Source organism: Sus scrofa, chromosome 6, assembly GCF_054392235.1.
Source record: "Sus scrofa isolate SSC_HxYL_T2T_F1_AM1 chromosome 6, Sscrofa_HxYL_maternal_Yorkshire_Landrace_v2.0, whole genome shotgun sequence".
Classification (NCBI taxonomy): domain Eukaryota; kingdom Metazoa; phylum Chordata; class Mammalia; order Artiodactyla; family Suidae; genus Sus; species Sus scrofa.
In genome coordinates, this window is record NC_139388.1 from 4,969,122 (window position 1) to 4,993,789 (window position 24,668).

Consider the following 24,668-nt stretch of genomic DNA (forward strand, 5'->3'; position numbering starts at 1 on the left):
CACGGGACCTACTTTTTCAAGCACCACGCCTGCTGTGACCAGGCACCAAGCTAGGTCTGGGGTGCCTCGTGCTCTCGGGGGGACTTGCCTGGAGCTGGGGGTGGGGCAGGGACACCTTCAAGGAAACCAGCTGGTAGTGCCCTCTGGGGGCGGGGGCAGGGGCAGGGGCGGGCTGCTACTCTTGGCTGATTGATCCCTGGGGGAGGCTTCTCTTTCTCTTTGCCCAGCCTCTCCAAGGACGTTTCCTCTCCAGGGGGCTCTCTGAAGCCGGAAAGGGGGGCCCAGCCCCCAGGGCCGCCGGGTGGGGGTGGGGGTTCCTCCTGCTGCCCCCGCCCCACCCCCAGGATGCGTTGTTCTCTCTGCTGCTTCCTGTTCCCTGTATCTTAGTCACAGAAGAGATGAAACAACCAAAAAAGGGCGGCCTCGAGGAGAGATGACTCATCCAGGGACCGGAGCTGCTCTGCGCTCAGGCTGAGTCAGGTCGGAGGTGGCCAGCCAGGTGGTCGGGGCCAGTGCCTCCAAGGCCTCTCTGGGCTTCGGTTTCCTCCTGCCGATGGCTCCACCACCTACAGGCTGTGTGACCTCGGGTGGGAGGCTTAACCTCTCCGAGGACTAGCCAGGGCCAGGCCGAAGTTCAGCGGGGCAGGGATATATTGTCAAGTATTTGTGAACAGAAAGAGAGTCCATATGGGAGTTCCCGTCGTGGCTCAGTGGTTAACGAATCTGACTAGGAACCACGAAGTTGAGGGTTCGATCCCTGGCCTTGCTCAGTGGGTTAAGGATCTGGCATTGCCGTGAGCTGTGGTGTAGGTCACAGATGCGGCTTGGATCCCACGTTGCTGTGGCTGTGGTATAGGCTGGCGGCTACAGCTCTGATTAGACCCCAGCCTGGGAAATTCCATATGCTGCGGGAGCGGCCCTAGAAATGGCAAAAAGACAAAAAAAAAAAAAAAAAAAAAAAAGTCCATCCATTCACACCTTCTAAGTGACTGAGCCAGGATCCGAACCCAGGCAGTCCTGGATTCAAGCGTCTTTCCGTGAGCCTCTGCTGTGGGGTCTGGCCCAGGCGTGGGTGAATGACTCCCCTCCATTCTGTCCAACAGGAAGTGGCTAGTTAGCCTCACCTGGGTCCCCAGGTGCCTGCTGCCCAGGACAAGCCCCCCCTGGCAGGAGGTCCCTCCAGGCTGAAGGGCAGGGTGAAGCAGGGATTCCAGAAATTGGATTCCGACCCAAAGAAAGAGAGAGAAGTGGCAGCCAGGCCACACCAGGACCGCGGTGCCGTGACAGTTTCCAAACCATCACTCTTACCTTCAGTTTGAGACAAGAGCAGAAGAAAACTGAAGGGGTCTCATGGGGCCCATGTGATGTTCTATCTGGGTGCCAGGTGGCTATACGGGACTCGCTCTAGGAATGACCGGAGGGGTCGCCCGTGGAGGCAATTGCACAAACATCGGCTGACTCGCCTCACCTTGGTCAGAATGTGCAGAGTCATCACCTTAGACGCCGTAACCTAAGGGAGAGAAGTTAAGAATCTGGCTAACAGCCACTTGCAAATCTGGCCAAAGAAAGAACAGGTACAGGGTGACCTTTCAGCAGAACAGCTGGGGCACAATGTGGGAAGTCACGGGACAGGACTTGGAGGGAAAAATCGCACGTCTGCCACGGCTTTAAACCCTCAGCTTCCCGCCAGCCAGGGGGCCGGCGACCTCCCTTTTTGGTTTGCACGTCAATTCCGAAGGCATGAAACTAAGAGAAAAACGTCTTTGCAAGATTATGCTGTAATGTCCAGCCTCATTTTGCCCCTTTGGACAAGTTCATCCTAAAATCAGAAGAGAATTTTGCTCCCACCTGCAGCTCCATCCGAGCCCTCTGCTCACACCCCCTGCTCCCTGGAGCATGTCGCTGCCCTGTGATCACGTTTAAATGTCCCAAGAGGGGCTCCGCAGCCAGGACTTGCCACTCCCTCTTTGGACCCCCGATCCGGCATTCTTCTTCCTCCACTTTCCTCATAGCCTCCCTCCTCCCTCTACAGAGAGACTGGTTTCTGCCCCAACCTGCTTCTTCGAGAAGTTTCCCCCAGGAGCTCCTGCTGTGGCATGGTGGAATTGGCGGCGTCGTGGAAGCGCTGGCACCCAGGTTCGATCCCCGGCCCAGCACAGTGGGTTAAGGATCTGGTGTCGCTGAAGTTGCTGCCTAGGTGGAAACTATGGCTCTGATCTGATCCCTGGCCCGGGAATGCCATAGCTGCAGGTCGGCCAAAAAAGGGAAAAAAAAAAGTTTTGCCCGCATGCTGTGTTATCCGCTGACCAGTGTGCCTCCAAAGATAAATCCCGGCCCAGAACCTGTGCGCGGGAGCTTGTTTGGCAACAGGGCCTCTGTGAATGGGATGAAGTGAAAACTCTCCAGGTGAGAAGATTCTGGATTGAGCGTGGGCCGGAGGCGAACTGCAGGTGTCCCTTGTAAGAGAAAGCAGAGGGAGACACAGAAAGAGACACAGACACAGGGGTGACGCTCTGTGACGACGGAGGCAGAGAATGGAGGGACGGGGCCCAAGTCGAGGACGCGTGGAGCCCAGAAGCTGGAAAAGACCAGAAGGTCCCTCCCCAGAGCGTCTAACGTGTGGAGGGGCAGCGCCAGCCCCTGGACCTGACTTCCAGCCTCCGAAACAGTGAGAGTCCATTTCTGTTGTTGGAAGCCCCTAGTTGGGGTCGTGTGTTACAGGGGATTCGGGGGGTCTTCCCTCCCCCATTTACTGCCCCTCCAACCGTGACCAGCTCAAGCCCAGGGACGGTGTCCCCAGGGCCTCTTCGCAGAGTAGGCCCTCAGAATCCGACCCAAGAGTGGGGCACCCCTGCAGCAGGGGAGCCCTGAATAGGGAGCCAGGGCCCCTCCTCGCCGAGCCCCACGAATCACCCAGACCTTGGACGGGGTCAGACCTGGGTCCCCAGGGCTTCCCGGCTTCCTCCTCCCGGGACCTGGCCCCGGCCTCTGGCTCTGCCACGGGGCAGCTGCACACCTCATGGACCCACCTGTCCACCAGCTTCTCCGCCATCATCCTAATTGCGTCTCCCCTATCATTGTTTCTAGAAGATTCTTAAGACACCGCTAGGGAGGCTGCTCTAGAGGCTGGGCTGTGCCCCAGGATTGGGGGGGCTGAGGGACCTGGGCTCCCTCTGGGTGTGGTGGGAGGGGCGGGTTTGCCCTGGGGTCAAGGGTCATGCCTGGGGAGGCTGGGGACGACCCAGCCTGGCCTGCGGAGATGTCCAGGTCCCCTTGGGATCCACCCTGAGAGCCTGGGGAGGGGGCTGGGCTGTCTGCCTGTGCTGGAGATGCAGGGCGGGGGGGCCTGTTTCCGGCCCTGCTTTGGGGGAGCGGTTCTGCAGCTGGGGGATAAGGCAGAAAAGAAGCCTGTTTGAACTGAGGGCCAGCAGCCTGCCACGGGTTATTTCTGGTACATCCAAGAGCAGTCCTGCAGACACCGGCCGGCCCTGGGCTCACCTCCAGCAGGCCCCGTGTCTGATGTCACCACAGAGGACATGCAGGGCAGAGGCTGGCATGTGCAGGCGAGACGAACTGGTTCTTCCCCTAAGTCCCCAAAGCATCAAGGTTGGGGAAAGGGCGACTTGCAAAACAATGAGGCTACAGGATGGTAACACCGGAGCGAAATGTACAGACCAGATACTGTGGCGTATGTCATGTGTGCGTATATATTCTCCAAAGCCGAGAGCTGGGAGAATGAGGGGTGAGCCGGGGCTGCTGGGCAGGAGGGAAAGGTAGGGTCCGAAGGAGACTCCAGCTGTGTCTGTTTAGTTCATTGATTTGGGAAAGGAAGGAAGTCTCTGCAATGAAACAGGAGCATCTGTGTCGGGGCAGGTGGAAAGTTGCCAGAAGCGTTTCTCTGTTGTCGTGTCTGTTTGGGATACAGAAGTTTAGGCGTTGTTAAAAAGTGGACAAAAACATTTGGGGAGCGCACCCAGGGCGGAGTGTGAGGTAGAAATGATGGGAGAATCCGGGGAAGGTCAGAGAAAAGCAGGAGCAAATCACGGAGGCCCCAGGGAGAACGGACGGCTGCGCTTCTGCCCAACGGCGAGAGTTTTGTTATTTGAAGTCTAGTTGATTTACAAGGTTGTCTTAGCTTCTGCTGTGCAGCAAAGTGATTCCGTTAACACATGTGTAAACATTCTTTGTCGTATTTTCCGTTGTGGTTTATTATGGGATATTGAATATAGTTTCCTGTGCTACACAGTAGGACCTTATTTACTCGCGCTGTATGTACTAGTTTGTGTCTGCTAATCCCAGACTCATAATCCATCCATCACCGTTGGCAACCACGAGTCTGTTCTCTATGTCTGGGAGCTGATTCTCTATTGTAGAGAAGTTCATTTGTGTCATATTTTAGATTCGACCTAGAAGTGAAATCACATCATAGTTGTCTTTCTCTTTCTGACTTCACTTAGTATGAGAATCTCTAGGTCCACCCATCTTGCTGGAAATGACGTGATTTTGTTCTTTGTCAGGGCTGAGTAATATTCCATTGTATGTATGTACCACATCTTCTTGATCCATTCATCTGTGGATGGGCATTTCGGTGGCTTCCACGTCTTGGCTATTGTGAATAGTGCTGCAATGAACATAGAGGTGCATGTATCTTTTTGAATTAGAATTTTCTCTGGATATATGCCCAGGAGTGGGATTGTTGGATCATATGGCAACTGTACTTTAAGTCTTTTGAGACCCCTCCATACTGTTTTCTGTAGTGCCTGCACCAACTAGCATTCCCACCAACAGTGTAGGAGGCTTCCCTTTTCTCCACACCCTCTCTGGTGTTTGTTATCTGTAGACACCTGAAATGATGGCCATTCTAACGAGTGTGCAGTGGTACCTCGCTGTGCTTTTGATCTGCATTTTTCTAATAATTAGCAACGTTGAGCATCTTTGCATGAGCTCCAGGGGCCAGCGTGCTGAGTTTGAAGACTCAAACACAACCGATATGGGGCTGCTTGCTGTTGAAAACAAATTGTCGGTCTGAAAGATGATAAAGAAGATGCTTCCAGCATCCTCCTCCAGGCTGCCCCTCCCAAGCCCCGGCGGGGGGTGGGGGAACCCACTGCCCAGGCCCCGGCCTCCTGTATCCCACACCCTGTCTCATCAGCCTGCCCACAGCCTTCCGCCGGGTGCCTGCTGCTCTGAGCTCTGCTCCGGGGTCGCCCCTGAAGGGCAGGGGTGTGGCTTAGCTGTTTGTCTAGCATCTCCAGTTTCTGGCACAGGAACCTATGCACAGTAGGAGCTCTCTTAATCCTCAATAAACGGATACCACCTAAACGAAGCTGCAGTATAAACGAGTGTCATGCTTCTCAAAGGGGCTCTCGGCAACCAGAGCAAACCCGCCTGGCGTATTTGCTGTAATGCAGATTTCTGGGCCCCCACCCAGACCCAGAGAGTCACTGTCTTGGGGAGTCAGCTGAGAATCTGTATTTTTTGGAAGTTTATCTTGTGATCCTGGAAAATCTAATGAGAAGGTCTTTTCAGAGGGTAGAGCCTGGTGATGCCTTTTCCCACTGGTATTTAGTGTGTGATGAAGAACCTCATTGGACCACCCAGGAACAGGGGAAAAGCAGACCCCAGGCCCAGCTGCTGGCCTAGGCGGTCACAGACTCTGGGAGAGGCTTGGGGGCAGTTTGTCTGTAAACACATCCTCAGGCCACATCTGATGCGTGTTTGTGTTTGAGGAGCCCCGATTTTGACCACAGCCCAACTTTCCACCCCTTTCCTAGAAAAGAAACTTTGAGTCCATTTTAGAAGAAATGTTGAAATGAACTTATATTTTTTTCATTCTGCAAGTATAACTTACCATCATACCATCATAAAAATAGTGAGAGGAGTTCCTGTTGTGGTGCAGCGGAAACAAACCTGACCAGCATCCATGAGGATGCAGGTTCCAACCCTGGCCTCGCTCAGTGGGTTAAGGATACAGTGTTGCCCTGAGTTGTGGTGTGGCTGTGGCATAGCTTGGCAGCTGCAGCTTCTATTCGACCCCTAGCCTTGGCCCCTCTGTATGCCGTGCGTGCGGCCCTAAAAAGCAAAGGAAAAAAAAAAGCTACAAAACAGAGATAAAGCTAAAAATGATCTGATAGTCTCCCTCCCAGATAGAGATCTCTTGTCCCAGCTGGGGGGTACATCCTTCCAGACTTTCTAGAACAGTGTCTATGGTTTGATTTTCAAAACTTGACATTATACCCTGTTGGCGTTTTTGTAATTTACTCTTTTCCCTTCATATACAGTGAACACTCACATCAATGAATAGTCCTATAGTCATTTTTTCATGGCTTATGCTGGATAGTTGGACTGTCATTAATTTAGCCAGACCTCTAATGGCTGGATGTTTAGAGGGCTGGAGTTGGCAAGCCGGTGACCCACAAGCCAGATGTGGCCCCCTAATGTGTTGGAATTGCATATATACAGCTGCAGAGTTTGCCCACGCACAGCCGAAGGGAGTACTATTCACTTGAATGTACACAAGACTAGGGACCCCAGAGTTGTGCAGTGTACGACCTGCACAACAGTGCTAAGAAGCCCCACCTCCAAATTTTTTGTTTTTGCTTTTTAGGGCCACACCTGCATGGAGGTTCCCAGGCTAGGGGTTGAATTGAAGCTATAGCCACAGCCACAGCAATGCCAGATCCGAGCTACATCTTTGACCTACATCACAGCTGGAGGCAATGCCAGATCCTTAACCCACTGAATAAAGCCAGGAATCAAACCTGCATCCTCATGGATCCTAGTAAGGTTTATTAGCCCCTGAGCCATGATGGGAACTCCTCTACCTCCAAATCTTGAATTACTTGCCGATGTTTAAAAAGGGAAAGATTTCACATGAGAACCTAGCTCTCAACTTTTCTTGACAAATTCAGAGATTCAGTAACACAAAGGTTACATTCCAGCAGAGCGAGGAGGGGCTGGGGCTGAGATGGTTGTACCTACAGACAGGGGCGTGTGTGTGCTCGCCAGGGCCCTGCAACCCCCGAATCTGGTTAACCCCCCTGCCTCTCTAAACATGAACTCCCCTATGTTAACCGTCTGATCCTATGAGCGTTTGAATTTGTCATTTGTGAACGACCTTTTTTTTTTTCTTTTTTACGGCTGTACCAGTAGCATATGGAGTTCCTGGGCTAGGGGTCGAATCAGAGCTGCAGCTGCTGGCCTACACCACAGCCACAGCAACACAGGACCCAAGCCGCGTCTGCGTCTTACGTCACAGCTTGTGGCAACACCGGATCCTTAACCCACTGAGCAAGGCCAGGAACCGAACCTGAATTTTCATGGACACTATGCTGGGCTCTTAACCCAGTGAGCCAAACGGAAACTCCTGGATGACACTTTTGAATATTTGTTGAATGAAGGAAGGAATCACGTTTCAAAGCCCCAGTAGCCTGGAGTCAGAGATGCTTCCTTGATTTCATTTAAATAACCCATATGGGGAGTTGCCATGGCAACTCTGAGCCGGTATTGCCGACTGCCTCAAGGAGGATCACAGAGCATCCTCTAAAAGCAGTAGCCCTCCCTCCCCCACCCCCAACCCCCACCCCATGGAGACTCAATCCCAGCGCGGCTATAGTTACACTTGCCTTTTAATGGGGGGAAGCAGGTGTGCTTTTAGAACAGAATGGTAGCTCTGAAAGGCGCACAGCTACCATTTAGTACTGTGGGTTCCAGTTCCTTCCCCGCAAAGGATTCCTTTTTTTTAATTTATTTTATTTTTTATTTTATTGTTTTGTCTTTTTGCCTTTTCTAGGGCTGCTCCCGCGGCATATGGAGATTCCCAGGCTAGGGGTCGAATTAGAGCTGTAGCCGCCGGCCTACACCAGGGCCACAGCAACACAGGATCTAAGCTGTGTCTGTAATCTACACCACAGCTCATGGCAACGCCGGATCCTTCAGCCACTGAGCAAGGCCAGGGATCAAACCTGAAACCTTATGGTTCCTAGTCCAATTCATTAACCACTGCGCCATGACGGGAACTCCAAGGATTCCTTTTATTATTTACCTCCCCATGCGGTCCCTATTTTGGAACGGTTGTCTTCCAAACAAACTGCATTTAGAAGCATAGATTTGTTTTCTTATTTAAAAAGGAAATCAGAGATGAAGAGTGATAGCCGGTGTGTCATATCAGGGCTAAGCAAATGGGTTCCTATCCTGATTGCCCCATTCACTTGCTGTGTGACCTTGCGCAAGTCACACAAACTCTCTGAGCCTGAATGTCACTATCTTTTTTGTTTGTTTGTTTGTTTTGCTTTTTAGGGCTGCACCCGTGGCATAGGGAAGTACCCAGGCTAGGGGTTGAAATGGAACTGCAGATGCCAGCCTATGCCAGAGCCACAGCAATACGGGATCTGAGCCGAGTCTTCATCTACACCACAGTTCACGGCAAAGCCAGATCCTTAACCCACTGAGTGAGGCCAGGAGCCACACCTGCATCTTCATGTATCCTAGTCTGGTTTGTTAACCACTGAACCAGGAAGGGAAATCCTTCACTACCTTTTGAATAACAATAGCAGTCCTCACTTGGTAAGTTTGTTGCCAAATAAATATCCAATACAAGATAACGCATGGAGCATTCAGAACAGTGCTTGGCCAGTCATGGCAGGCACCAGATACAGAGTGGCCATTAAGATTTTGACACCAACAATAATCACTGCGAAAGTTTAGCAGGACTTAATCTGTCTAGCCACACTGAGGTTGAGAAAGAGAAGTCTGACCCCCACTGCTATGTTTAGGGACCACTGGCTCATCCAAGAAACCTAGATTGGGGGTCATGTCAAAATGCCCCTTGCCGCCTTGAGTGTGTTTTGGGGCCTTGGAGCTGGACTCTGCCCTGTCCCCCAGGTCCCCGTCTGCAGCACAGTCCCTCTCCTGGGTGATGATCCTGGGTACTCAGTGTTCATCCCAACTCCTTTAAGTTAATGAATTACCTGGGTGTTCCCGTTGTGGCTCAGTGGTATTGAATCTGACTGGTATCCGTGAAGACACAGGTTTGATCCTTGATCTCGTTCAGTGGGTTAAGGATCCGGCGTTGCTGTGAACTGTGGTGTAGGTTGCTGCTGAGACTTGGAGCCCATGTTGCTGTGGCTGTGGTGTGGGCTGGCAGCTGCAGCTCTGATTTGACCCCGAGTCTGGCAACTTCCATATGCTGCAGGCCAGCTCTAAAAAGACAAAATACAAATAAAGAACCCAAATGCCCCAAACTCTCTTGGATCTTGGGTTCTGGGTGTGAGTTTGGTTGTGCCAGTTATGTGTGTTCCTGGGAGACCTGGAACATGGGATGGTGATGGAGCTGTCTTTCTTTTTTTTTGTCTTTTGTCTTGTGTCTTTTTAGGGCCACACCTGTGGCATATGGAGGTTCCCAGGCTAGCGGTCTGAGCCACATCTGCGACCTACACCACAGTTCACAGCACAACACCGGATCCTTAACCCATGAGCAAGGCTAGGGATCAAACCCGAAACCTCATGGTTCCTAGTCAGATTCGTTTCCACTTCGCCACAATGGGAACTCCTGGACCCCAGCTCTGAGGGTGGTTCCTGACTCACTGGTCCCCTTGGCATCTTTCTGATTTGCAGCCTTCCTGACTTTGGCAGCTCCCCCGGCTGGTCAGTTCTGCAGTGTCTGGAGGTCATTAGCACATCTGCATCTGGGGCCGCTTCTCCAGGCAGCCACCAGTTTTGTAAGCACTTGGTGCTTTGTACGCAAATGCTTTCTGCCAGAAATATTGCCATGTATCTGCTTCCTGCAGGGAGCCTGACTCAGGCCGCCCTCTGGGTACCTCATCCCTGCTGGCTGCCTGGCGTGTGTGCCTGCCCTGCCCTTCCGGCTGCTGGATCTGACTCGAAACCTGACTCATATCTCAGGCTGCTGCTTGCCTCCAGTGTAGACAAACCACTTCTGACTGTGGCCTGGAGGCTCTGGGCTCCTCTTTCAGAACCTTATATGGGGGTGCGGTTCCAAACTCTCACTACTCTTATTGTGGGGAGCGCTTGCTTAGCAGTGAGTAAGTTCCAGAGTCACGAAGGGGTATTTCCAAACTGAAAGTAACAAGTCTGTCTTGAAAATTACTCTCAGCATCATCCGCTCATAAAGGCTGGGCAGTGGGCCTTTATGTGCCTTGAAATGCAGTGATTCAGGCAGTGACTAAATCATGCGCTTTTTCTTATTAAGGTTCTCATCTCTTTAAACTGCAGACGTAGCAGATACTCAGTGTAACGAATTCTGAATAATACAGAAGTATGTAACATAAGTCCGGAAGAATACAGACCCAGCTATAAATGGTGGGTGCCTCAATGATCTGTATTCTTCCAGGTTTTAACTTTTTTTGCACATATGCAAACACACACATATACAGATATGCACAGATATAATTTTCTGGATGAAATGAAATTATCTATGTAGAATTATACATATAAGAGATCCGTATATATGCAGAGAGAGAACACATATAGTTTTGCAATGAACTCTTTTCACTGAGTAAATCAAGAAGGATGCTCCCATTCAGTGCATATAGATATCTTTCATTTTACTTAAATTCTATTCAGGTTTTTTTTTTTTTTTTTTGTCTTTTAGGGCCACACCTGTGGCATATGGAGGTTCCTAGGCTCGGGGTCTAATCAGAGCTGTAGCTGCTGGCCTATGCCACAGCCACAGCCACAGCCACGCAGGATCCAAGCCATGTCTGCAACCTACACCACAGCTCATGGCAACCCTGGATCCTTAATCCACTGAGTGAGGCCAGGCATCGAACCCATGTCCTCATGGTTCCTAGCCGGGTTCTTTAACCACTGAGCCACAACGGGAACTCCAAATTCTGTTCAGTGTTTGAGATCAGGGAGGTGTAACAGTTGACGGAGGGAGTTGTGTGGTGGCTCAGCAGGTTAAGGCTAGTGCATTGTCACTGCCATGGTTCGGGGGGCTGCTGTGACACGGGTTTGATTCCTGAGAACCTCTGCCTGCTGTGCACAAGGCCAAAAAGAAACAAACAACGGTGAAATAGTTTATAGAGCACATCCGATCTTGAGGGCCCCTGTGACAGTATTTTGTGATGACCCAGTGACCCGCACACTTAAATAGCCTCCTCCCCTCGAGTGTGGAGGGAACCTACAAATATGATGGGGTGTCACCCCTGTGACCACAGCGTGTTATATGGGACTTCACTGGGTTTTAAGAAAGGGAGGATGGAAGTTGCCGCCGAGGCTCAGTGGTAATGAATCCAACTAATATCCATGAAGACGTGGGTTCGATCCCTGGCCTCGCTCAGTGGGTTAAGGATCCCGTGCTGCTGTGAGCTGTGGTTTAGGTCGCAGGCACAGCTTGGATCCCGCGTGGCTATGGCTGTGGTGTAGGCTGGCAGCTGTAGCTCCAATGAGACCCCTCACCTGGGAACCTCCATATGCCATGGGTGCAGCCCTAGAAAAGACAAAAGACCAAAAACAAAAGAAAGGGAGGCTGGAGTCCCCACTGTGGCTCAGTGGGTTCACGATCCAGCTTGTCTTTGTGAAGGTATCCGTGGGATCTCCTGCTTGGTAGCTGCGGTGCAGATTGTAAGTCCAGCTTGCATTCTACCTCTATCCTGGGAATTTCCATAAGCTGTGGGCATTGCCAAAAAAGGGGAAAAAAAAAAAAGGAAGTTATCCTCGGGGGGCCTGACCTGATCTGGCAAGGCCTTAAAAGGGCTGGGTTCTTCCTGCGGGGGAGAGTGCCCACTGCTGAAGGCTGGGGGCACTGGGAAGGGCTGAGAACGCTTCCCCAGGACTAGGGCCCACCTCAGCCAGCAACCAGCAGGGAGAGGGGCCCTCAGACATAAAGCTGCGAGGAAGTGAATTCTGCCACAACCCAGATGTGCCTAGAAGAGACCTTGACCCCGGGGTGAGCCTGGGTCTTCCTGATGTCTCGGTCATGGCTTTGAGCTCTTGAGCAGGGAACCCAGCCCAGTTGTGCAGGGACCTCTGACTAGCAGAACCGGGAAATCTTAGATACGCAGGGGCTAGAGGGGTGTTGTTTTAAGTTACCAAGTTGGGGTCATTGATTGGTTAATGCAACAACTGAAAACTGGTGTGGCATGTAGGTTGTTTCCAGCTTTTGTGTGTTTATAACTAACACCTCTGTGCTGAGCCTCTTTGCATATGCGTATTTACACTACAGAGTTTCTAAAAGATTTAGGGTGCACCATGTAGATTTTGGGGTGCACCATGTAGATGATGACACGAACCACAAAACTACCCTCCTGGAGCCCGTCCCCCGTTTCCCTACACCCTCGCCATCGCTGGATATTAGCCAGCATTTTTATTCTGGTAAAACGCACGTAACATAACACCTGCCATTTAATTTTCTTTTTTAAAAAGCTTTATTGAAGCCTAGTTGATTTACAATATCATGATAATGTCTCCCATACCACAAAGTGAGTTAGCTACACACCTTTTAAGCACTTTCTTTTTTTCTCTTTTAGCTTTTTAGGGCCACACCTGTGGCATATGCAAGTTCCCAGGCTAGGGGTTGACTTGGAGCTGCAGCCGCCAGCCTACACCACGGCCACAGCAACACCAGACCTGAGCCGCATCTGTGACCTACACCACAGCTCATGGCAATGCCGGATCCTTAACCCAGTGAGTGAGGCCAGGGATCGAACCTACATCCTCATGGATATAGTCAGGTTTGTTACTGCTGAGCCATGATGGGAACTCCCACATTTTAACCATTTTAATTTTAATTTTTTTAATTAAAAAAAGTTTAAGGACCACACCCGCAGCATATGAAGGTTCTCAGGCTAGGGGTCGATTCCGAGCTATAGCCACTGGCCTATGCCACCGCCATAGCAATACCAGATTTGAACTGCATCTGCAACCTACATCATAGCTCACGGCAATGCCGGATCCTTAACCCACAGAGCGAGGCCAGGGATCGAACATGCGTCCTCACGGATGCCAGTCAGGTTCATTGCCGCTGAGCCATGACGGGAACTCTCATTTTCACCATTTTAACGTGAGCAGCTCCGTGGTATTACATGTACACCATTGCGCAAGCGTCACGGCTATCTAGTTCCAGAACTTTCCATCACCTCCAAGAGACCGCCTACCTATTCAGCAGTTGCTCTCTATCCCCACTCGCACCCTCTGGCAGCTACTAATCTGCTGTCTTATTATTAATCTTTTTACTTTTTGGAGTTCCTGTTATGGCTCAATGATTAACAAACCCGACTAGTATCCATGAGGATGTGGGTTGGATCCCTGGCCTCGCTCAGTGGGTTAAGGATCCGGCGTTGCCGTGAGCTGTGGTGCAGATGTGGCTCAGATCCTGCGTTGCTGTGGCTGTGGCATAGGCCGGAGGCTACAGCTCCGATTTGACCCCTAGCCTGGGATACTCCATACACCAGGGGTGCAGCCCGAAAAAGACAAAAAAAAAAAAAAAAAAGTCTTTTTGCCCATCAGATATGCAAATAGGGATTTTTATCTCCAATGGCTTTGATGCCAGGATAAGGCACTGTCTCCACCTGGAGCTCAGGCTTGTGTATTTCACTTGGGGGTCAGCAAACACCAGATGGTCATATCCTTGCCATCCCGTTCCTCCTGGTGTCCCCAGCTCTGACAACCCCCACCTGGGCATCCACCCACCCTCTCCGCTCGAGTCCCGCATGTGTGCCCTTTCTCGTCTGAGGTGTGTTGATTCTAAGTGGCAAAGTGCCAGCCTCTTGTCCTGCTCCCCGCCTCCTCAGGCCCTCCCCTCTGGGCAGGAGCAAAGGACAGGGGACAGGGAAGGAGCCTGAGGTCCAGGGAGGCCGCTTGGAGAGGTGGGGACTGTGGCCGCAGGGGGAGGCCACGCCCTTGTCAAGGGGCTGCTCTCATCTACGCTGTGGCGGCTGTGTGTTCCCAGATTTTCTGGTTTTCAAAAGAAGCCCCAGATCTGGATCTTTATACCAGAGGGACTGGCATCTCATTCAGAAAGCTCGTCCCCAGGGTTCCGGACAAGGTGGGGGAGCGGGTGGGTGGGGAGCCCAGAGCCGTCTCCCCCAACAGGCAGCTGCGTTGCCACAGAAGGAGAGGTGTGGGGACAGCGGGTCCTGGGTTGCTGGAGGCTTGCAAAGCCCCAGACAGACGCCCCCGGCTCGTCTCCAGGCCCGGCTCACTCCAGCCAGGCCCTTAAAGGTTCGGGAACATTGTCCCTGACTGTGGCTGTTTCCATAGTGCCGCCGAGCAACTGGGAAGAGCAGGGCCCTGCATGTCACCTTCCTGGGCCAAGCACCCCACCCCATGTGACATGGAGATGCCAGGTGGGGTGGGCTGTGGGTTTACAGGCAGATGCCCTGGGTGGGCTCCCCCTGTCCTGCCTGGTGCATGGCTGTGGAGATGGCGTTGAGAGCTGGGGTCCTTACTGAGCTGAGAGGAAGAAGACCCTGACCACACAGCCAGGCTTTGGGGGCAGCCCCGGGGCCCCAGCAGCTGTCAGGGAGTGGCTGGGGTGCTGGGGGCGCAGGTGGCCCTCTGAGGGCTGCTTGGCTTGGGGGCAGGGGCGGGGAACGCTGGCTCTAAGAAGCTTTTCTGGTTTTTCTAAAAGGCTCTTCTTGACCACAGCCATTAGGCCTGAAGGTCTGCTGTCACTTAAGTTCTCAGGTTTCATGTACCCGTGGGACACCATCAGCTCTGGGCCTCCTGCAGAGGCCACCCTCTAAGACCTTTGTGCTGAGCCGACAAACTGGGGGAGGTGGGGGGAGGGGAGCAAGACCCCATCCTTTGAAGGAGAAGCCACTTTTCTCATTGAGGACCCACTATGTGGCCAGCCTGCCGCCTTCTCATCTCGGAGGGGTGCGATACTGCTGAACCATGTTACAGATGGGCACACTGAGGCTCAGAGAGGTCAAGCTACTTGCCTAAGGTCTCAAGGAGAGAAAGTGGCCGAGCTGGGATTTGAACCCAAATCCGTTGGCTCAAAAGGCCGTACTTCTGTCTTTCTCTCCCTCCCTCCCTTGCCTCCGTCCTTCCCTCTCTCTTTCTCCTTCCCTCCCTCCCCATCACCTCCAGAACCACCCCTCCTACGGCCTTTTCTCCTCCAAGCTGGATATTCCACTGGCCTCTGAAGTGAACAGATGGAGCGGGTCCAAGCTGCCACCACCCATTGCATAGACGTTGCCACAGTCCCCTGGTTCCCTTCTTGCCTGGTTTTCATCTGCTCATATCCAACAGGAGTCTCCGGAGCTTCATACGGAGTGAAACTCCAAGGGGTCACCACGGCACCAAGGCCAGGTGTGCCTGGGCACCCAGGTGTGAGCTGGATCCCTCACTCCTGCAGCTCTTGCCCGAGGTCCCCTTATCCGAGAGGCTTGCCTTGACCTCTGTCCTCAACCAGCACGGGGCGTCCTTCTTTAGGCCATGGGCCTGGTTGGTTTGTCTTCAGAGCTCTAATTACCACCCACACCAGGTGCCAGCTTGATCTCTGCCTGCCTCTCCCCTCCAGGGGGTCAGCCCCAGGGGAGCAGGGACTTCATCAGGTTCACTGCTGTTTCCTGGGCACCAGGAACAGGGGCTGGAGAACACCTGTCGAATGAGCAGAGCTGTCTCTGCATCCCTGTCTTCATCTCTGTCTCCATCTGCATCTCTGGCTGTCTCTGTACTTTATCTGCATCTCTGCGCATGTCTATCTGTAATTAGAGCTCTGCAGATAAACCGCTTGCAGGGGGTAAGAGCTGTCGGCGGCTCTGTGACCCTTTCCGCCTCCACCTGTTTCACCTTGTTTGCTGCCCTTGGCCCTTCACGGAGGTCAGACCGGTGATGCTCAACCAGAGCATCCTGGCTCCCTGGGAGGCCTTTGGTAACGTCTAGAGACATTTTGATGATCCCGCCTGGAAGGCTGGGGGGGCAATGTGGCCTCCCGGGGGGTCCAGGCCAGGGCACCTGCCCCTTCCCTTTCCTCTTCCCAGCACCTAGGAGGGCGCCTGGGCTGTAGCGGGCGCTTGGCAAACAGGGTTACTGTCTTCAGCCTAAAATATCAGTAGTGTGGAGTTCCCATCGTGGTTCAATGGTTAACAAATCCGGCTAGGAACCATGAGGTTGTGGGTTTGATCCTTGGCCTTGCTCAGTGGGTTAAGGATCCAGCGTTGAGCTGTGGTGTAGGTTGCTGACACGGCTTGGATCCCTCGTTGCTGTGGCTCTGGTGTAGGCTGGTGGCTACGGCTCCGATTAGATCCCTAGCCTGGGAACCTCCATATGCCGCGGGAGCGGCTCTAGAAAAGGCAAAATAATAATAATAATAATAATAATACAATATCAGCAGTGTTACAAGGACTTGGAGGGAATGTGGGAAAATCTCAAACCTTGTGCGGATGAGGCTTTTGTGACATGAAAACTGGGGAAAGGTGGAGGTGGGTTTTGTACTGATTTCTTCCAAGACCAAACCTGTTATCTGCACTCAAGAATCTTTAACCTGAAAGGAGGGGTGGGGGAGGAGTGGGGGGGGGTTCCAGGTCAGGAGGGGGATGGTGCAAATGCTGCTGATAATAAATGGTCCCCCGGGTCCCCCAGCAGAAAGAGTCCACCCCACCCACCTCCCCCAAAGCTCTGGGAGCCCCTGGGAATCCCGTAAGGATTGGACAAGACAGCTGTTTAATTATTCACGATTCGCACTTGATTTCAGATGAGACAAAGGAAAAGTTAATGCCGGAGGCCACAGCCGTGGGGTCCCCAGCTTCCCCTCTGACCCACTGCTTCTCAGCTCCGGTTTCAGGGTCCGATTTCAACCCTGGGAGGACCTTGACCTTCGGGTGCCAGGTGTTAGGCCCGTGTCCCCATCTACGGTGCCCTGGGGTGGGAGCCCGACCGCCCGGTGGTTCAAACAGCCGTGATAGAACCGGCATTCGAACGGCTGTCTGTCTGAGCCCCACATCTGCGCTTTCTCGCCTGTAAACCATGTTCCCTGCACCCAGGGGGCTTTGTCCTGCCGGGGTCAAGCTGGTTACCGCTGGGGCAGTCCCTCTGCTTCCATCGCTCTCAGCCTCCCCAGGATTAGCCAGTCTCCCCCCAGAGTGCCACATGTGAGCCGGCAGTTTGGTGGCGATCTCAGGGCACAGAGAGGAACAGGTGTTAGGTTATGTTAAGCGCCATGTGGTTCCCGGAGTGGATTAAAATGTGCAAAACAGGAGTTACCATTCCCTACCCCCTCTTCCCCGCAGTTCTGACACTTGGGCAGATGAAGAGGCCCCTGGAGGGCGTGTTAGAGGCCCACCCCTAGCATTTGGGGTCTGGTGTGTCTGCATAGTGCCTGAGAATCTGCATCTCTCCCAAGGCCCCAGGTGGTCCTGATGCTGCTGGTCCAGAGATGCTCACAGGGTGCTGTGTGCTCAGGGGTGTGCTGGAGCCAGGAGGACCTGGAGCTCATTCCCCCGCCCCCCAACTCCATGTTTGGAGACCTCACATCCATACCTTGAAACTGCCCGTGAGAAATATTTACACCAGGGAAACTGGAAATCAGTCAACACAGCAAATCAGGGCTCACCTCAGAGCCAGTTAAACTGAGCAGCAGACACTGCCCAGAGCTGTTCTAAGCACTTCACACGTATAAACCCTTTCATCCTTTCACGCACCCAGTGCAGTACATGGCATTGTCATTCCCATCCTGCAGACGTGGAAACAGAGGCCCAGGAAATTTAACTTGGCCAAGATCACCCAGCTATAGAGGAGCTGAGGTTTTCAACCTAAACATTCTGGATCCACTGTTTGTTGTTAAGCTCTGAATTATACGGCTCATTAAAACCGTGACTTCATGGATATTGTTTAAGCTAAGACTAAGAAAAGAAAAACCATAGTGGACTGATTTTTTAAAAAAATAAGAACTGGGAGTTCCCATCGAGGCTCAGTGGTTAATAAACCCAACTAGGAACCATGAGGTTGCAGGTTCGATCCCTGGCTTTGCTCGTTGGGTTAAGGATCTGGCACTGCCGTGAGCTGTGGTGTAGGTCGCAGACGCGGCTTGGATCCTGAGTTGCTTGTGGCTCTGGTGTAGGCTGGCGGCTACAGCTCCGATTGGACCTGAAGCCTGGGAACCTCCATATGCTGCCGGTATGGCCCTAAAAAGACCAAAAACCAAAAACCGAAAAACCAAAAAACAAAACTAAATCATAGCACTGCTGTGTTGTAGACAAGAGAGTTAGCTGAAGTGGCAGATGGGCTTTCCTGGGTTGGTTTGTAATGGATGGGCGTGCCCTCCTTTGTGGAAAAGATGCCAGAGCACTGCCACAGGGGTTGAGGGTCATACCCGGTGACAAGCGGGGGCAGTGCTCGGCCAGCAGGGGATCCTTGGGGATCACGTGTTGAGAGGATGTTTTTCAGGTGGCTTTGAATTTTAGACAGATGCCAGTTTGAACGTGTCCTAAAGGTTGGATCTGTGCACATTCCTTCAAGATAGTATCAACGTGTAAATAGAAAACAAGATTTTGAGAATTCACCATACAGGAGTTCCCTGGTAGTCGAGAGGTTAAGGATCTGGCACTGTCACTGCTGTGGCCTGGGTCACTGCTGCAGCACGGGTTCAATCCCCGGCTTGGAAACTTTCATATATTGTGGGTGCAGCCAAAAAAAAAAAAAATCCACTGGGCATAGTGGCCAGATGTCCACTGACCTTGGTGGAAGCTCATCAACTCTCTGACCTCTAATTTCCCCAGCAGTTGTCACCTCCTGGAGATGGGTAATAAAGTTCTCCAGAGCTGGGTTTTTGTTTTTTTTTTTTTTTGTCTTTTTAGGGCCATGCCTGAGGCACACGGAAGTCCCCAGGCTAGGGGTCGAATTGGAGCTACAGCTGCTGGCCTACACCACAGCCACAGAAACGTGGGATCTGAGCCACATCTGTGGCCTACACCACAGCTCAAGGCAACACCGGATCCTTAACCCACTGAGTGAGGCCAGGGATCGAACCTGCATCCTCATGGATACTGTCAGATTCGTTTCCGCTGAACCATGTCGGGGACTCCCCAGAGCTGGGCTGTTAAACATGCATTCTTCTCTGCGTGGCTCTATCCCTTGATCTAGAATCTGTCCTGGACATTTCTGGGGCTCCTCTTAGATCTCTTCTTCCTCTCTCAAAATGTTTGCGCCAAGTCCATGGCAGACAGCTTGTCCACCAGCCGTGTTTGCTGTGAAGGAATCTGGCTCCTTCTGGTGGATGAGGCTCCGCGTGGTGTACCGGGTAGCATGAGCGTGGCTGCCTGGGCATCGGTCCCTGAGGGTGCTGACAACCTCCTTATGGGACCGCTGGGGGTCCTGCGGGTCCGAGTAGAGCGAGGCACCATGACATCAAGAGGAACCACACCCAGTGCCCATCTGGAGAACACTCACCCTGAGCAGACACTGCCACAGCCTCCCTCCCCGCCCCTAACCTTCCTCACAACCACCCTTTGGGGTGAGTGGCGATTATTCCCATTTCACAGATGAGGATCCTGAGGCTCAAAGGGGAGTAACTGACCCTGGTAAGCAACACAAATGTGATTGGAGGAGTTCCCGTCGTGGCTCAGTGGTTAGCAAATTCAACTAGGAACCATGACGTTGCAGGTTCGATCCCTGGCCTTGCTCAGTGGGTGAAGGATCTGGCGTTGCGGTGAGCTGTGGTGTAGGTTGCAGACACAGCTCGAACCCCAAGTTGCTGTGGCTGTGGTGTAGGCCGGCGGCTACAGCTCCAACCGGACCTCTAGCCTGGGAACCTCCATATGCCGCGGGAGTGGCCTTAGAAAAGGCAAAAAGACAAGAAGAAGAAGAAAAAAAAAAAGACTTGAGTTCCCGCTGTGGTACAATGGGATCGGCAGCATCTTGGGAGCGCTGGGACACAGGTTCAATCTCTGACCCTGCACAGTGTATTAAGGATCCAGCATTGCCACAGTTTCGGCTCGGGTTTGATCCTTGACCCAGAAACTCCATATGCCATAGGGTGACCAAAAAATAATTTAAAAAAAAAAGGCTTTTGAGTGTCCCTGCTGTGTGCCTCTGCACTGGGGATTTTGTGGCTGGTTTAGTTTGGGTTCCCAAACCAACAGAACCAGAGGCAAGGGTTCAAGTATAATGGGTTTATTTAGAAGGTGGTCCTGGAGAGGGAGCAGGAAGTGGGGGGAAGGAGCCAGTGATGGGCGGAGTTGTCATTGCCATAGGCCACTTGGCGCGACACACCTGAGTGTCTTCTCACCCAAGGTCCAGGCAGCTGGTGCTGGCCCTCCACCCCCTCAGGCTTTGGCTCACGGCTGCCCACCATGGAGCCTGTGGGTGACACCAGCTCCTCATTTCACAGCAGCCCCTAGCCTGAGAATTTTCTCCACAGACCCACAGTAAACCATGAACCACCACAGTTCACCCGCCTCCTACGTCTGTCTGGTCGCCAGTCCCTGCTTCACCACCTCTTCCGAGATTTCTATTAGAGGGTCCCATTCTTCTCAAACAAAAGCACCGCGGACCAGTAATAAGATCTCCTGGCAGATGGGAAGGAGCTAGGGCACAGCTGCTCTTGAGGTCTTATTAGGGACATCTACCCAATTAAAGGAAGCCGCTGGTTGGCTTTTTTTCTCAAAACAAGGGCGCTAATAAAACATTGTCTTTAGAAGGAAGGATAAATATGCCCTTTCCCAGTTTGTTTTTCAAGAATCCTACTGTGGAGAGAAGCCAGACCTCCTCTGATGTTGCTTTAACAGACAATTATTTTAATTACAGAAGTTTGGGTTTCCATGCGGCCTAGACCATTAGCTCCGAATCCTTTTGAAAACAAGCCCCCTGCTTCGTGCAATGGAAAGTTTGTACTTAAGAGTTGTTGGGAGCCACCTGGGAGAACATAAGGAGAAAAGGGTGTAATTTATTGAAAGATCATGGTTGACTCCCGCTGACCAAGGGCAGCGATGCCTCAGGAGTGCGTCAGAACCAGATGGAAGGCCATCAGAGACCCTAGTAATAGTCCTTCTCCATCCTCTGTCACCGCCAACCTGCTTACTCTCCTCTACCCGCGTGGAGGACAGAGACCTCCAGCACCTGAAATTGGAACCTCAAATCCAGGACACCGCACGGTGGAGGCTGAAGCTCAGGGGAAGGATCTGATTGGCCCAGCTCGAGTCAGGTGACCACCCCTGGTCCAATCACCTCCAACCAGAGCTGCGGACTTGCAAGGTGCCAATATGGCCGCCGGGGTTCACGCCTGCGGAGCTGGGGAGCGGCGTCTCGGGAGAGCGGGGTGAGTGGCCTCGAGGCTGGAGCCCCCCACCCGTGCTTTCTACCTCTCATGAGTCAGAAGAGGCCCAAGGACAGAAGGCCACTGCAGATTTAAGACACCAATGGTAAAGGCGCATGTTTTGTATTCCTTAAAACTTCCTTCCTATCAATTTGTGAAATAGCGACCATGTATTGGAACCGTTTTAAATTTCTGTTCACTGATGGATTGCAGACCTCTTGCAAGGACCCCACCCGCAGCCCGAGGTTCAGGAATGGAGGCCTCAGGTAGCCTCTTGCGTAAGGATAATGAATCCTTTGCTGATAGCTTATCGGTCGCTGTCTCCCCAGGCTGCCCCGCCTGTTGGGACGTAGGCAAGAGCTGGTCCGGTCCGCTTTTTAGACCGTCCTTCTGAGCTGGAATAATCCCCATCCGCCGACGGGCAGGGATGACCTGCCTGTTTTCTCTGTATCCTGTACCAGGTGGGGAGCCGGGAAGAGGGGCCTGGAGGGGAGGGAGGAAGCCAGAGGCTCAGCATGTGGGTTTCTTCCCTGGGTTCCTCATTCCATTCATCTGTTCCTTCCTGCAGATACGGGCTGAGTCCACGCCTGGTGCTAGGCATTGGCGGGGAGAGAGAACACTCTAGTGGGGCGTGTAAGGGGCACAGGACCCAGGGCAGGGTCCTCTGGGAGGCTTCAGAGCGGCATTGAACTGGCCTCAAAAGCTTCATTCATTCATTGGTTCCGTCACCAAGTAATTACTGAGTCTCATCTGTGTGCAGACCCTGTTCTAGGTGCTGGAGACACTGAGATCCTTATTACAGGCCGGGGAATGGCTTCCACCAGGTAGGCACGCAGCAAAGCCGGCTGCCAGTGTTACAATACTTGTAACCCCGCAAAGGGCTCGCGTGCCCCAGGGCGCAGAAAGCCAAGCTTGGGCAGCCAGAGTTGGATGCAGAGGAGGGGTTAATTGCAGGGCACCAAGCGAGGGAGTGGGAGACGAGCCTCAGACCCACTCCACCTTGGTCTTTGAGTTGGGGTGTTTTAAAGGAGAAGAGTGAAGAAGCCGGGGTTCATCAGCTTGTGACATTCCTGTGAATTTAAAATTAGAGTTTCAGGGGTCAGGATGCCTCTGGTTTATGATTTAGTCCATGGCTGGCGGGGGGGGTCTTTGGGCCCATCCTGCCCTGGAGAAACCACCTGAGTTTGCAGGTGATGGTGATGTCTCTAGGGGCAGTTTGAGCGCATTAATGATGTTATCGGCAGCTGCGCATTCAGTCACCTGACTCGGGTTGCTGAGTGTTCCGCAAGCACAGGATTAAGGTCAACGGGCTGAGAAGGAGATTCAAGTTTGAGAGAGAGAGACTCCTCGTGAACTTGGTACGGGAACTCGGTTTTAGGGAGTCTCAGCCAGTAAGCCTGTTGGTGAGAGTCCCCGGGCCGGGCCAGCCCCCCCCCCCCCACTGGCATTTATTGGACACCTGCTGCATGCCGGGCTCCGTCCTCAGGCTCGAGCTGACTTCCTCAGTCTGCACAGTCCTCCTGCGACAGCACTCGTGTTGGTGGCCCCGCTTTGCAGAGGAGGGAACAGACGCTTAGTGAGGTTAAGCGACTTGAACCTTCTTCCCACCTGTGTGGTTTGCTTTGGCCTGGTCTCCATCCATCCTGTGCCCTTTCTGGAGGACAAGGACCTCCCCTAACACAGGAAGTGCACAGTGGGGTGCCTGGAGAGGACCGGTGTCTTCCCCGCCCCTGGATCTTAGGTGTCTGGTCCCCACCTTGGAACGCTCACCCTCAGCTGCTCCTTCCAGGCTGAGGGCCAAGGACTGATGGTAGCCGAGCAGCACCTGTCCAGGGAGGAGGAGAAAGGATGGGGGGATGGACCCTTTGGGGCTGGACTCTCGGGCATCTGGTAGGGAGGAGGTTTTAAGCCCCACTTCCCTTGCTCCTGGAAGTTGGCCTATGGAATTGGTTGCAATAAGAGGATACAGGTGGGGGAGGGTCTGCATCCAAGGTACCCCATTTCTGTGTCCCCGTGATGACTGGATGATGGGACACCTCATCCAGGCTCACAGGTCCCCCAGATTGTTCCTGCTTCCAGAACAGTCACCACTTGGCTTAGGCCTTCTGAGAGAGTCAGGACTCCTATATCAGGGGGTCCTAATTGCTTTAAAAGTGAGAGAAAAATTGAGAACTGCTTTGCTGTGTGGCCTCAGGCAGGCCACTTGCTCTCTCTGAGCCTCAGAAGTGAGAAACTGCAGACATAGTGCTTACAGGGGCCAGGGGCCCGGTGAAGCAGAGAGTGAGGTTGTGCCAGGTTGAGTGAGCCTGGGAGACCCCTGCCTCACCACGTGGGCATGAGGCTTTGAGTTTCTAGAGCCGCTGATTTTGTAAGAGAAATCACAACTTTGGATTTTTTGGCGTTTTGTCTTTTACAGCCATACCTGTGGCACATGGACGTTCACAGCCTTGGGGTCAAATCGGAGCTACCTGTAGCTGCCAGCCTACGTCACAGCCACGGCAACGCTGGATTCAAGCTGCACCTTTGACCTACACCACAGCTCATGAGCTGGATCCTTAACCCACTGAGTGAGGCCAGGGATTGAACTCTCATCCTTGTGGATACTAGTCAGGTTTGTTACCACTGAGCCACAACAAGAATGCCTGGATATTTTTTTTTTTAATGTTAAGATTTTTCTCATACTCGCTTTTGTCATTTTAAAGTTTTTTTTTTTTATGAACACACGACATTCCTGCCCCCAAGAGGTACTCAGAAATGTAGAGCTAGATGGATTTTTGAAAACTGAACCCAGGGTTCAGCACCCACACCCAGACACAAAGCACATCTGCCCCAAATCCCACTTCCCCCCCAACCCTCACCATCACTGCCTCAGTGTCCCCCCCATGCCCTGTGCCCAGAGGTGACCACTGGACATCCAGGGTGTACTTCTGTGTCTGGCTTCTTTGCCCCGCATTATGTCTCAAATTGAGACAAGTGTGGGGCCCAGTTGTAAACCCTTCTTGCTCCGTGTCTGTGCTGTATTTCACGCTGTGAAAGGACCATGGTAGATTCCGTCATTCCCTGTGATGGGCCTTTGCGTGGTTCCGTGAGTGGGGCGAACCATAGGAGAGCCGTCGCCAGCACCTTCACCCCTGGCTTTTGGTTTACACGCGAACGCATCGCTGTGGAATCCGTCCTCCACGTGGAATGGCTGAGTCTTGGAAAGACACCTGTTCCGAGTGAGATGCGTTTTGATGTGCAATCCCTCTGCTTTATGATGACAGAAAGCCATGAATATTTGTTTAGACAAGGATTCGGCCAAGTGAAACATTCTTCAGGCAGAGGAGGCCTGCTGGCAGCCAGCTAGTAAACTCCGGGCTGGGTTGGACTCGCGAGTCTGTAAGGGCCCTCCTGGTCTGTGAGGAGCTTCGTTGGTGCTTTTCCTGGTTCCTAAGTGTGTGTGGCA

At 52.7% G+C, this 24,668-nt stretch overlaps 1 protein-coding gene across 10 annotated transcripts in view; it reads left to right on the plus strand.

The window, feature by feature from the left end:
• The first annotated feature begins 20,825 nt into the window (after window positions 1–20,825).
• Window positions 20,826–24,668, plus strand: part of MEAK7 (MTOR associated protein, eak-7 homolog) — a 57,274-nt gene continuing 53,431 nt past the window's right edge. The window contains exon 1 of one of the 10 annotated variants that reach the window (XM_084959424.1): window positions 20,826–21,329. The gene's annotated coding sequence lies outside the window, so the exon portion shown is untranslated. Of the gene's footprint in view, window positions 21,330–22,456; window positions 22,582–24,668 lie in introns of those variants that run through there. The other 9 variants (XM_084959423.1, XM_084959438.1, XM_084959428.1 and 6 more) reach the window with 9 other exon arrangements.